The sequence below is a fragment of the Triticum urartu genome, chromosome 7, assembly GCF_003073215.2.
Source record: "Triticum urartu cultivar G1812 chromosome 7, Tu2.1, whole genome shotgun sequence".
In the NCBI taxonomy this organism is placed as follows: domain Eukaryota; kingdom Viridiplantae; phylum Streptophyta; class Magnoliopsida; order Poales; family Poaceae; genus Triticum; species Triticum urartu.
This window is the reverse complement of record NC_053028.1, coordinates 474,118,473-474,130,631: the sequence shown is the minus strand read 5'-3', so window position 1 is coordinate 474,130,631 and position 12,159 is coordinate 474,118,473.

Below are 12,159 nucleotides of genomic sequence, written 5' to 3'. Positions count from 1 at the left end.
AAAAACAATGAAAGATAAATATCACGGTGCATCAATGACTCAAAGATAATAAATATTTCAATGTGACAGAAATTCAAATCATTCGAACGTAAAGTTTTGAAATAAAATAGTTCAAATTTAATTTAACTTATTTGAGTGCGTGCTTTAATTGTCCATATGAAATGTCCATGGATGCTCAATCAAATCATCCTCAAGTTGTGCATGAATTTGTGAATTGTGAATAGGACGACACAGTTCAAGAAAATCCGTGAACGTCGTTGGATTATGCTCAGGAAGCTGTATAGGGCCATTCATGTTTTGGAATTCCAGATCATGGTGAACTTTTCACCCTCATCACCCATAATCATGTTATGCATAATCACATGCACTGACATTACCTCCCACAATGTCTTCGCGTCCCATCGTTTAGGAGGTTCACGAACAACTGCAAAATGAACTTGGAGCATGCTACTTCTTGAGCTTGTATTGGTTTTTTCCTTAGTTAGAGTGATGCAGCAAAGTAGAGATAAATATTTTCCTCATTAGAAAACCAAGGTATCAATCCAGTAGAAGGTACAAACAAGTCTTCAATCTATGTACCTGCACAAACAATCAAACACTTGCACCCAACGCGATAAAGGGGTTGTCAATCCCTTCACGGTCAATTGCAAAGTTGAGATCTGACAGAGATAGGTACAAAAGATTACTAAAATGGAAAACAAAATAAAAGTAAATAAATTACAGCAAGATATTTTTGGTTTATAGATCTAAAAATATATGATGGTAAATAGACCCGGGACCATAGGTTTCACTAGAGGCTTCTCTCTTGAAGGCAAATAATACGATGGGTGAACAAATTACTGTCGAGCAATTGATAGAAAAGCGCAAAGTTATGACGATATCCAATGCAATGATTATGCATACAGGCATCACGTTCGTGTCAAGTAGACCGACTCCTGCTTGCATCTACTACTATACACATCGACCGCTATCCAGCATGCATCTAGAGTATTAAATTCATAAAGAACGGAGTAACGCCTTAAGTAAGATGACATGATGTAGAGGGATAAAGTCAAGCAATATGATGAAAACCCCATCTTTTTATGCTTGATGGCAACAATACAATACGTGCCTCGCTACCCCTACTATGTCACTGCGTGAAGACACCGCAAGATTAAACCCAAAACTAAGCACCTCTCCCATTGCAAGAATTACCAATCTAGTTGGCCAAATCAAACCGATAATTCGAAAAGAAATACAAAGATATAAAATCATGCATATAAGAATTCAGAGGATATTCAAAAAATATTCATAGATAATCTGATCATAAATCCACAATTCATCAGATCTCGGCAAACACACCGCAGAAGAAGATTACATCGGATAGGACTCCAAGAACATCAAGGAGACCATGGTATTGAAGAACATAGAGAGAGAAGAAGCCATCTAGCTACTAGATATGGACCTGTAGGTCTGAGCTAAACTACTCACGCTTCATCGGAAGGGCAATAGGGTTGATGTAGATGCCCTCCGTGATTGAATCCCCCTCTAGCAGATCACTGGAAAAGGCCCCAAGATGGGATCTCACGGAACAGATGGTTGCGGCGGCGGAAAAATATTTTCGTGGATGCTTCTGAGGGTTTGGAAATATTTGGGAATTTATAGGCCAAGGTAGGAGGTCAGGGGACTCCCGAGGGGGCCACAAGCCAGGGATCTTCTGACTTCATCTCCAAGTCTTGTAGGTGTCTTCTGGTCCAAGAAAAATCATCACGAAAGTTTTATTCTGTTTGGACTCCGTTTGATATTCCTTTTCTGCGAAGCTCAAAAACAAGGAAAAACAGAAACTGACACTAGGCTCTGGGTTAATAAGTTAGTCCCAAAAATAATATAAAATAGCATATTAATGCATATAAAACATCCAAAACAGATAATATAATAGCATGAAACAATAAAAAATTATAGATACGTTGGAGACGTATCAGAGCACTCCAAATGCTCTCTCCACATCCTTCATAACACATTGATGGTATAATAACCCATGTTGTAGTCGTGCCCATTGATGGTGTAGTTGCACACATGAGCTTGACCCGCACACAACCTTGCAAACAATGGAAAACTGCTACAACACATTGATGAGATTGTGACACCCTGACATGCCAAAGAAAGAGTGCCTAATCCACATGTCTTGTGATGCAACTGCTTCAAGAATGACAATGGGTGTTTTATGATGGGCCTGGTATAGTCCTTGTTGAGCATATCGGTAGTTCTTCCTTTTTCACCGATGCAATACAGAGATTCAAGCATACTTGGAAATCCTTTTAATTATCCAAGTACCATGAGTCTTGTTATGTCTTCGACAATTGGTTCTCTCATGTGCTCCAGTCCAAACACCTTGACAACATCAGTAGCAAATCAAACCATGACCTCCACGCATGTGCTCTTAGATACCTGGAGGTAATTTTTCTACATCAGAGGGGCCACACAGTCCCCATTTTCATTATGAAAATGGAGTCATGAAGAGTGGTGGTAGAGACTCTCATGATGGTAGTCTCCGACCATCATAAGGCACTTGTAGGCATGGCATCCATCTTCAAGTGCATCGCCACCGCATGTGACTAGGGAGAGGAGAAGGAATTCGATGCAGAAACCGACGAGGAGGCACCGGTTGAGTCTGAGCAAAACTAAAAAAGAAGCAAGAAATATTTTTGGATTTTCTCAAAGTTTTTCAAACACACAAAAAGAAGAAAGCGAGAAAATAAATCTAACATGGATTATACAATGAAAGAGGATGAACACCGGCAACTGGAATGAAGTGTGTGAACATGAATTTAATGTCGGTGGGAAATACGTACTCCCCCAAGTAGGCTTTTTCCTAGCTTGGTAATCACCATCTGTAGTAGCAATCTGGTCCCATGTGTAAGTGCTGAGGTGGTGACCACTTGAGCTTCCCACTCCTGGGGCTCCTCCTCTGTCGATGCCTATGCGTTCCGGTAGGCGACAATGTCCTCTGGTAGGATGATTGAGGGAGTCCTGGATTAGAGGGTGTCCGGATAGCCGGACTATACCTTCGGCCGGACTCCTGGACTATGAAGATACAAGATTGAAGACTTCGTCCCGTGTCCGGAAGGGACTTTTCTTGGCGTGGAAGGCAAGCTTGGCGATACGGATATGTAGATCTCCTACCATTGTAACCGACTCTGTGTAACCCTAGCCCTTTCCGGTGTCTATATAAACCGGAGGGTTTTAGTCCGTAGGAAGAACATACAATCATACCATAGGCTAGCTTCTAGGGCTTAGCCTCTCTGATCTCGTGGTAGATCTACTCTTGTACTACCCATATCATCAATATTAATCAAGCAGGACGTAGAGTTTTACCTCCATCAAGAGGGCCCGAACCTGGGTAAAACATTGTGTCCCCTGCCTCCTGTTACCATCCGCCTAGACGCACAGTTCGGGACCCCCTACCCGAGATCCGCCGGTTTTGACACCGACATTGGTGCTTTCATTGAGAGTTCCTCTGTGTCATCACTTTTAGGCCCGATGGCTCCTCCGATCATCAACGCCGATGTGATCCAGGGTGAGACTTTTCTCCCCGGTCAGATCTTCGTATTTGGCGGCTTTGCACTGCGGGCCAATTCGCTTGGCCATCCGGAGCAGATTGAAAGCTACGCCCCTGGCCATCAGGTCAGATTTGGAAGTTTGAACTACACGGCCGACCTCCGCGGAGACTTGATCTTCAACGGGTTCGAGCCGCAGCCGAGCGCGCTGCACTGTCACGATGGGCATGATCTAACTCTGCCGCCGAACAGTGCCCTGGAGGCCGCACCCGCATCAGCTCCGACCCTTAATTCGGAGCCAACTGCGCCAATCGAGGATGGGTGGTTGGACACCGCCTCGTGGGCTGCAATCTCTACGGCGATCGACTCGAACACCAGCCCTATTCTCTACGAAGCCCGTGACTCCAAGGAGCCGGACTCCTCTCCAAACTCCGAGCCCTCCGCGCCCCTACTGATCGAACCCGATTGGGCGCCGATCATGGAGTTCACCGCCGCGGACATCTTTCAGCACTCGCCCTTCGGCGATATTCTGAATTCACTAAAGTCTCTCTCTTTATCAGGAGAGCCCTGGCCGAACTATGGTCAGCAAGGTTGGGATGCGGATGATGAAGAAATTCAAAGCCCACCCACCACCCGCTTCGTAGCCACTGTCGATGATTTAACCGACATGCTCGACTTAGACTCCGAAGACATCGACGGTATGGACGCCGATGCAGGAGACGATCAAGAACCAGCGCCTATAGGGCACTAGAAAGCCACCTCGTCGTATGATATATACATGGTGGACACCCCAAAAGAAGGCAATGTCGATGAAACAGCGGAGGATGACCCCTCCAAGAAGCAGCCTAAGCGCCGGCGTCAGCGGCGCCGCTCTAAATCCCGCCAAAGAAAAAACGGTGATTCCGGCATGGGAGATAATAACACCCCAGATAGTGCCGAAGACAACCACCTCCAGCAAGATTCAGCATATGAGGATGGAGAAGCCAGCCCTCATGAGAGAGCGGCAGATAGAGAGGTCGAGGACGATAATTATATGCCTCCCTCCGACGACGAGGCAAGCCTCGACGACGACGAATTTGTCGTGCCGGAGGATCCCGTCAAACAAGAGCGTTTCAAATGCAGGCTTATGGCCACGGCGAGCAGCCTCAAGAAAAAACAGCAACAGCTTAGAGCTGATCAAGATTTGCTAGCCAACAGATGGACTGAAGTCCTTGCGGCTGAAGAGTATGAACTCGAACGCCCCTCCAAGAGCTACCCAAAGTGCAGGTTGCTACCCCGATTAGAGGAGGAAGCACCTAAACCTACATCACCAGCGCATGATGCGGCCGACCAGCCACCCCGTGGCCACGACAGAGAGGCCTCTTGGCCCTCCACTCAAGCCGCACCCCGGCGCCGCTCAAAAAATACCAAGGCACGGGAAAATGCGCCAGACCTGCGAGATATATTGGAGGACAAGGAAAGGCAAACAAGATCGATCTACGGATCGCGTGGGCGCCCCACGGCATGAGACGGTAATCGTCACTCCGGATACAGTAAATCCGGCCGGGCCGAACACAGTAGACAAAGCTCATTTGAGTTGCGTCGTGATATAGCCCAATACAGAGGCGCCGCACACCCACTATGCTTCACAGATGAAGTAATGGATCATCAAATCCCCGAGGGTTTCAAACCCGTGAACATCGAATCATACGATGGCACAACAAATCCTACGGTATGGATCGAGGACTATCTCCTTCATATCCACATGGCCCGCGGTGATGACCTACACGCCATCAAATACGTCCCACTCAAGCTTAAAGGACCAGCTCGGCATTGGCTTAACAACTTGCCAGCAGAATCAATTGGTTGTTGGGAGGACCTGGAAACCGCATTCCTCGACAATTTCCAGGGCACTTATGTGCGACCACCAGACGCCGATGACCTTAGCCACATAATTCAGCAGCCAGAGGAATCGGCCAGACAATTCTGGACACGGTTCCTAACCAAGAAAAATCAAATCGTCGACTGTCCGGACGCAGAGGCCCTAGCAGCCTTCAAGCATAACATCCGCGACGAGTGGCTTGCGCGGCACCTAGGACAGGAAAAGCCGAAATCTATGGCAGCCCTCACGACACTTATGACCCGCTTTTGCGCGGGAGAAGACAGCTGGCTAGCTCACAGCAATAACATGACCAAGAGCCCTGGTAATTCAGATACCAAGGATAGCAGTGGCAGGTCGCGTCGCAACAAGCAAAAGCGCCGCATTAACGGCGACAATGCTGAGGATACGGCAGTTAATCCCGGATTCACAGGCTCTAAACCCGGTCAGTGGAAAAAGCCATTCAAAAGAAATACTCCGGGCCCGTCCAGTTTGGACAGAATACTCGACCGCTCATGCCAGATACATGGCACCCCCGAAAAACCAGCCAATCACACCAACAGGGATTGTTGGGTGTTCAAGCAGGCATGCAAGTTAAATGCCGAAAGCAGAGACAAGGGGCTGCATAGCGATGACGAGGAGGAGCCCCGGCCGTCGAACAACAGTGGACAGAAAGGTTTTCCCCCACAAGTGCGGACGATGAACATGATATACGCAACCCACGTCCCCAAGAGGGAGCGGAAGCGTGCGCTAAGGGGCGTATACGCGATGGAGCCAGTTGCCCCAAAGTTCAACCCATGGTCTTCCTGCCCGATCACTTTTGATCGAGGGACCACCCCACTAGCATCCATCATGGCGGATTCGCCGCATTGGTTCTAGACCCAATTATTGACGGATTTCACCTCATTAGAGTCCTTATGGACGGCGACAGCAACCTGAACCTGCTTTACCAGGATACAGTGCGGAAAATGGGCATCGATCCCTCGAGGATCAAACCCACTAAAACAACCTTTAAAGGCGTCATACCAGGTGTAGAGGTCAACTGTACAGGCTCAGTTACACTTGAAGTGGTCTTCGGATCTCCGGATAATTTCCGAAGCGAGGAGTTAATCTTCGACATAGTCCCGTTCCGCAGTGGCTATCACGCACTGCTCGGGCAAACCGCATTTGCCAAGTTCAATGCGGTGTCGCACTACGCATACCTCATGCTCAAGATGCCAGGCCCTCGAGGAGTCATCACGGTCAATGGAAATACCGAACGCTCTCCCCGAACGGAGGAGCATACGACGGCTATCGCAGCGGAAGTACAAGGCAGCCTCTCAAGGCAATTCTCCAGTCCGGCCATTAAACGTCTAGACACCGTCAAGCGCGCCCGGAGTAACCTACAACAAGACCGCCTGGCACGTTCCGAGCAAGCGTAGCAATGCGGCCCCAACCCCAGCCCTCGCGAACTTGCGAAACCAGTGTTGCGCGTACATAACTACGCTCTGGAAATACCATGGGCACAGGGGGAGGGGCACCATCACGGCACACCCGAAACGCGGCTTAAACCGCACTAGGGGCTGCCGATTTCTTAATTTTCTCTTATTTTCAGGACTCCATTCTTCGGAAGGCTTGTCCGGTAGTACAATTACCGCACAAACGATACAACCAGGGAAGCAGAAAGCTACGCCGCACTATGGAAGTCTAAGGTGGTCTCTATAACGAGCAGTATACCTGTTTCACATAACATTCCGCAGCTCGCCCCTGGAAAGGACATGTTAAATAGTCCCATCTTTTGCTTATTGCACTATTTGTATCGTTCTGCTTTGATCGCAGCCTTTTTAAATAAACAATGCATAGCTTCCGTCTATTAGTGCATTACTCTTTTTTACAAATATATGTTCATTAATGACATGTTGCACCCGTACACTTTGGTACGACCAATACGCCAGGGGCTTAAGTACCCCACAATACGGTGTGAGAAGTCCGAACACTTTCACAAGTGCGGCACCCCGAACTTATAGCATTATATGCATCGGCTCCGAATCATGTCTTGGGTCAATAGTTGGGTTTGCCCGGCTCCTATGTTTTGGTACCTTACGTTCCGTTATATCGGCTAAGGTAGCACTAGGAGAACTACTGCGATTGTGCCCCAGTTGAGCTGGGCTAAGCACCTCAGTAGAGAAAGCTAAAACTGACCGTCATGATGAGGCGAGAGTTGGTCGCTGTTCGAGATGTTTTCGAGTCCCTAAAGACTTATGCCGCTTAGAGCGAGGAGTCGGCTTTGTCCGGCCTAGGCGTGGATAGCGCCCCGAACTCGGTCTTCCGAACACTAGGGGCTTCGCCGAAATTTAAAATTATAGAATTCTATGGCTAAGTGAGAGTGTTCAAGCATTATAGTCCGATTGCCTTGTTCGTTGTGTTGAGCGCCTCCCTCGAAGGACCCAAGAATGGGAAAAAGAGCGCTCATGTTTATCCCGAACACCCCAACACTCGTGGCACGGGGGCAGAAGCCGACGACTCGCCATCTCTCAAATTTGATAAACGGCCGCACAGAAGGTAATAGTTTAAATTCAAAAGCGTTGCTTAGCACATATGAACAAGTTTTCAGCGTACAGGATCACAAATGCGAGTTTACTCAAAAATTACATCTGTGGAGCATTCATCCGCTATAAAGCGGGCACCCTTCAGGACGCCCTCATAATACGCTTCCGGGATGCGATGCTCCTTGCCCGGCGGCGGCCCGTCCTTCACCAGCTTCTCCGCATTCATCTTGCCCCAGTGCACTTTAGCACGGGCAAGCGCCCTACGGGCACCTTCGATGCAGACGGAGCGCTTGATTACTTCAAGCCATGGATAGGCATCCACCAGCCGCCTCACCAGCCCGAAGTAGCTCCCAGGCAGAGCCTCTCCAGGCCAAAGCCGAACTACGAGGCCCTTTATGGCCTGTTCGGCCACCTTGTGGAGCTCGACCATTTGCTTCAGCTGGTCGCTCAAAGGCACCAGGTGTCCGGCCTCAGCATACTGAGACCAGAACACCTTCTCCGTCGAGCTCCCCTCCTCGGATCGGCAGTAGGCGGCGGCATCAGACGCACTACAGGGCAAATCTATGAATGCTCCTGGAGAGCTCCGGACTCGGGTAAGTAACAAGTAATTCACTTTCACGTGCTTGCTTTGCATAATGAATGCCTTACCCGCCGCTATCTTCTTCATCGCTTCAATTTCTTGGAGGGCTTTCTGAGCTTCGGCCTTGGCAGACTTCGCGCTTTCGAGGGCTGCCGCAAGCTCGGACGCTTGCGTCTTTGAGTCAAGCTCCAAACTCTCGTGTTTTTCATGAGAGCCTTGAGCTCTTTCTGCACCTCCTCTACCCGCGCCTCCTGCTTCCCTCTCTCTGTGCGCTCTGCGGCCGCTCTGTTTTCAGCCTCGGACAGCGCTTTCTTAAGGGTTGCCACCTCGGTCGTGGCCCCTATAATAGCACGTTGATCCTGTCATTTTTTGCAACCACATCTTCTCTATATACTTGCACAAGGTATTACTTACCTTCCTTCTCCTCGAGTTGCCTCTTGGCATGGCCGAGCTCGTTCTCGGACCGCGCGAGGTTTTGCTTCAGCGTGTCCACCTCCACAGTCAGTGCGGCGGAGGCTAGCAGCGAAGCCTGCATACGCATATTGACTTGATTATGTTAGACTCCTACAAATGTTATTAGATCCTCTATTCGGCTTTTCTTTCCGAATGCCGCACAGAGCATCAGGGGCTACTGTCTATGCGGTAATATTTTTTACATATTCTTTACTTACCTCAAAGCCTGTTAGAAGGTTGGCACAGGCTTCAGTCAGTCCGCTCTTGGCGGACTGAACCTTCTGGATCAGCGCACTCATAATAGTGCGGTGCTCCTCGTCGATGGAGGCGCCGTTAAGCACCTCCAGCAAATTGTCCGGTGCCTCCGGTTGGACGGAGGTCGCCGGATCGGTAGGCTTGCTCCTCTTGGAAGGAGGCTTCCTACCGGAGTCGGAAACCGTTGAAGGTTCCGGCGCGGTCTCCGGCTCAAGGCCGGACTTGGAGCCCTTGGGCGTTCTATCCCCTTTACGCCTGGAGTCCGGGAGGTCGCCTTGCGGCGCCTCCAGGACCACCTCCTCCTGGCTTGGAACCTGTTGGGACGCCACCGCGGCGTCGTCCGTAGGATGGGGGGAGGTAGCCGTCGGAAGCGAATTCACATCCGACGAATCCAGGGAACCGCTCGACGACACGTCGAGCCGGTCTTTGGGTGGACTGCATAAACATGTTCAACGTAAGGAAAAGCTGTGCAATGGGGGAATACTATGAATCACTCTGGTATTCGGATACTTACGATCTCGCCAGGGGCTTGGCCCTGTGCGGCCACTCCTCTTCGCCATCGTCGGCGTTGGTGGAGTAGTCCAGAGGAGGGGTCTTCCCCTTCTTGGACCCTTCGGCCTCCCCAGTTGGGGCGGCCTTCCTTTTCTTCCCTCCCCCCGCTGGAGGGGGAGAGGTCTCTTCTTCCTCCTCCTCGTCTTCATGGGAGGAGTGCGCCTTGGAGTCGTCGGATGATGAATCCGACACCTCCTGGCGCCGGGCACTCTTTCGAGTCCCCGTGGCCTTCTTCTTGGCCTTCTTCTCCGGCACCACATAGGGTGCCGGAACCAGCAGCTTCGCCAAGCGAGCGTCCGCTGGGCCTTCGGGCAAAGGAGCCAGACAGTTGATCTATCCGGACATCTCCTGCCAATCCTGTCAAAGGTAAAGGAGCTTAGATCCCGCATGGAGTCAAACTATGAAAAACTAATACCCTATAAAAGGTAAAAACAGCTTACCGCACGAGCGTGACGCTGCGTGCTGAATCCGCGATCCTCGGTAGCGGATGCGGGGGCCTCGGCGCCCTTGAAAAGCACCTTCCAGGCATCTTCGTACGTCGTGTCAAAGAGCCTGCTCAGAGTTCGGTGCCGTGCCGGGTCGAACTCCCACAGGTTGAAAGCCCGTTGTTGACACGGGAGGATCCGGCGGATGAGCATAACCTGGACTACATTGACAAGTTTGAGCTTCTTGTCCACCAGGGTTTGGACGTGTGTTTGGAGTCCGGTCAGCTCTCCTTTTTTACCCCACGACAGGCCCGTCTCTTTCCAGGAGGCGAGCTGCGTAGGGGGTCCGGATCGGAACTCGGGGGCTGCGACCCATTCAGGGTCGCGCGACTCGGTGATGTAAAACCACCCCGATTGCCACCCCTTTAGGGACTCCACGAAGGAGCCCTCGAGCCAAAGGACGTTGGGCATCTTGCCCACCATGGCGCCTCCGCACTCCGCCTGGGTGCCGCGCACCACCTTCGGCTTGACATTGAAAGTCTTGAGCCATAGGCCGAAATGGGGGCGGATGCAGAAGAAGGCCTCGCACACGATGATAAACGCCGAGATGTTGAGGACAATGTTCGGGGCCAGATCGTGGAAATCCAGGCCATAGTAGAACATGAGCCCCCGGATAAATGGGTGGAGAGGGAAGCCCAGTCCGCGGAGGAAATGGGGGAGGAACACCACCCTCTCATGGGGCCTAGGGGTGGGGATGAGCTGCCCCTCTTCGGGAAGCCGGTGCGCAATGTCATTAGACAAGTATCCGGCCTTCCTCAGTTTTTTGATGTGTCCCTCCGTGATGAAGGAGACCATCCACTTGCCTCCCGCTCCGGACATGGCTTGAGAAGGTTGAGGTGGGGTGTGCGGACTGGGGTGCTGGAGCTCGAGTGCGCAGAAATGGATAGGCAAAGGAGGAAGAAGGCGTGGATGAGAAGGTGGATCCTTATCCCCTTATATGGGCGGACATGACTATGCGTCCCCACTAGCCTGGTAAAACTCGCTTATCTCCCAAGCGCCATAATCAATGGCGCGGTTGGGTTACCCACGCCCGTATTGATGAGAATCCCGGAATAAGGGGACACGACCTCTGCTTTGACAAGACGTGCCAAGGAAACCGCCTTGCTAAACGCGCTGAGGTGGAACAGTAAAATGATTCAAATAAAGACTTGGCCGTGGTGTCACGCTACGGAATACGTCAGCAGATTATATTTGTGTAAATATTATTCTCTCTATGGCAATATGTGGAAACTTATTTTGCAGTGCCGGACACTACCTTTGTGTTCAAAATCTTCTATGAAGTACTTGGAGGAGGAACCCGCCTTGCAATGCCGAAGACAATCTGCGCGCCGGACTCGTCGTCATTGAAGCCTAGTTCAGGGGCTACTGAGGGAGTCCTGGATTAGGGGGTGTCCGGATAGCTGGACTATACCTTCGGCCGGACTCCTAGACTATGAAGATACAAGATTGAAGACTTCGTCCCGTGTCCGGAAGGGACTTTTCTTGGCGTGGAAGGCAAGCTTGGCATACGGATATGTAGATCTCCTACCATTGTAACCGACTCTGTGTAACCCTAGCCCTCTCCGGTGTCTATATAAACCGGGGGGTTTTAGTCCATAGGACGAACATACAGTCATACCATAGGCTAGCTTCTAGGGTTTAGCCTCTCTGATCTCGTGGTAGATCTACTCTTATACTACCCATATCATCAATATTAATCAAGCAGGATGTAGGGTTTACCTCCATCAAGAGGGCCCAAACCTGGGTAAAACATCGTGTCCCCTGCCTCCTGTTACCATCCGCCTAGATGCACAGTTCGGGACCCCCTACCCGAGATCCCCGGTTTTGACACCGACAACAATGTATCCATTCCTGGCATAAGAGTCAAACAAAGCAGGTGCAAACAACGGAATAATATCACATGTATCCTCAC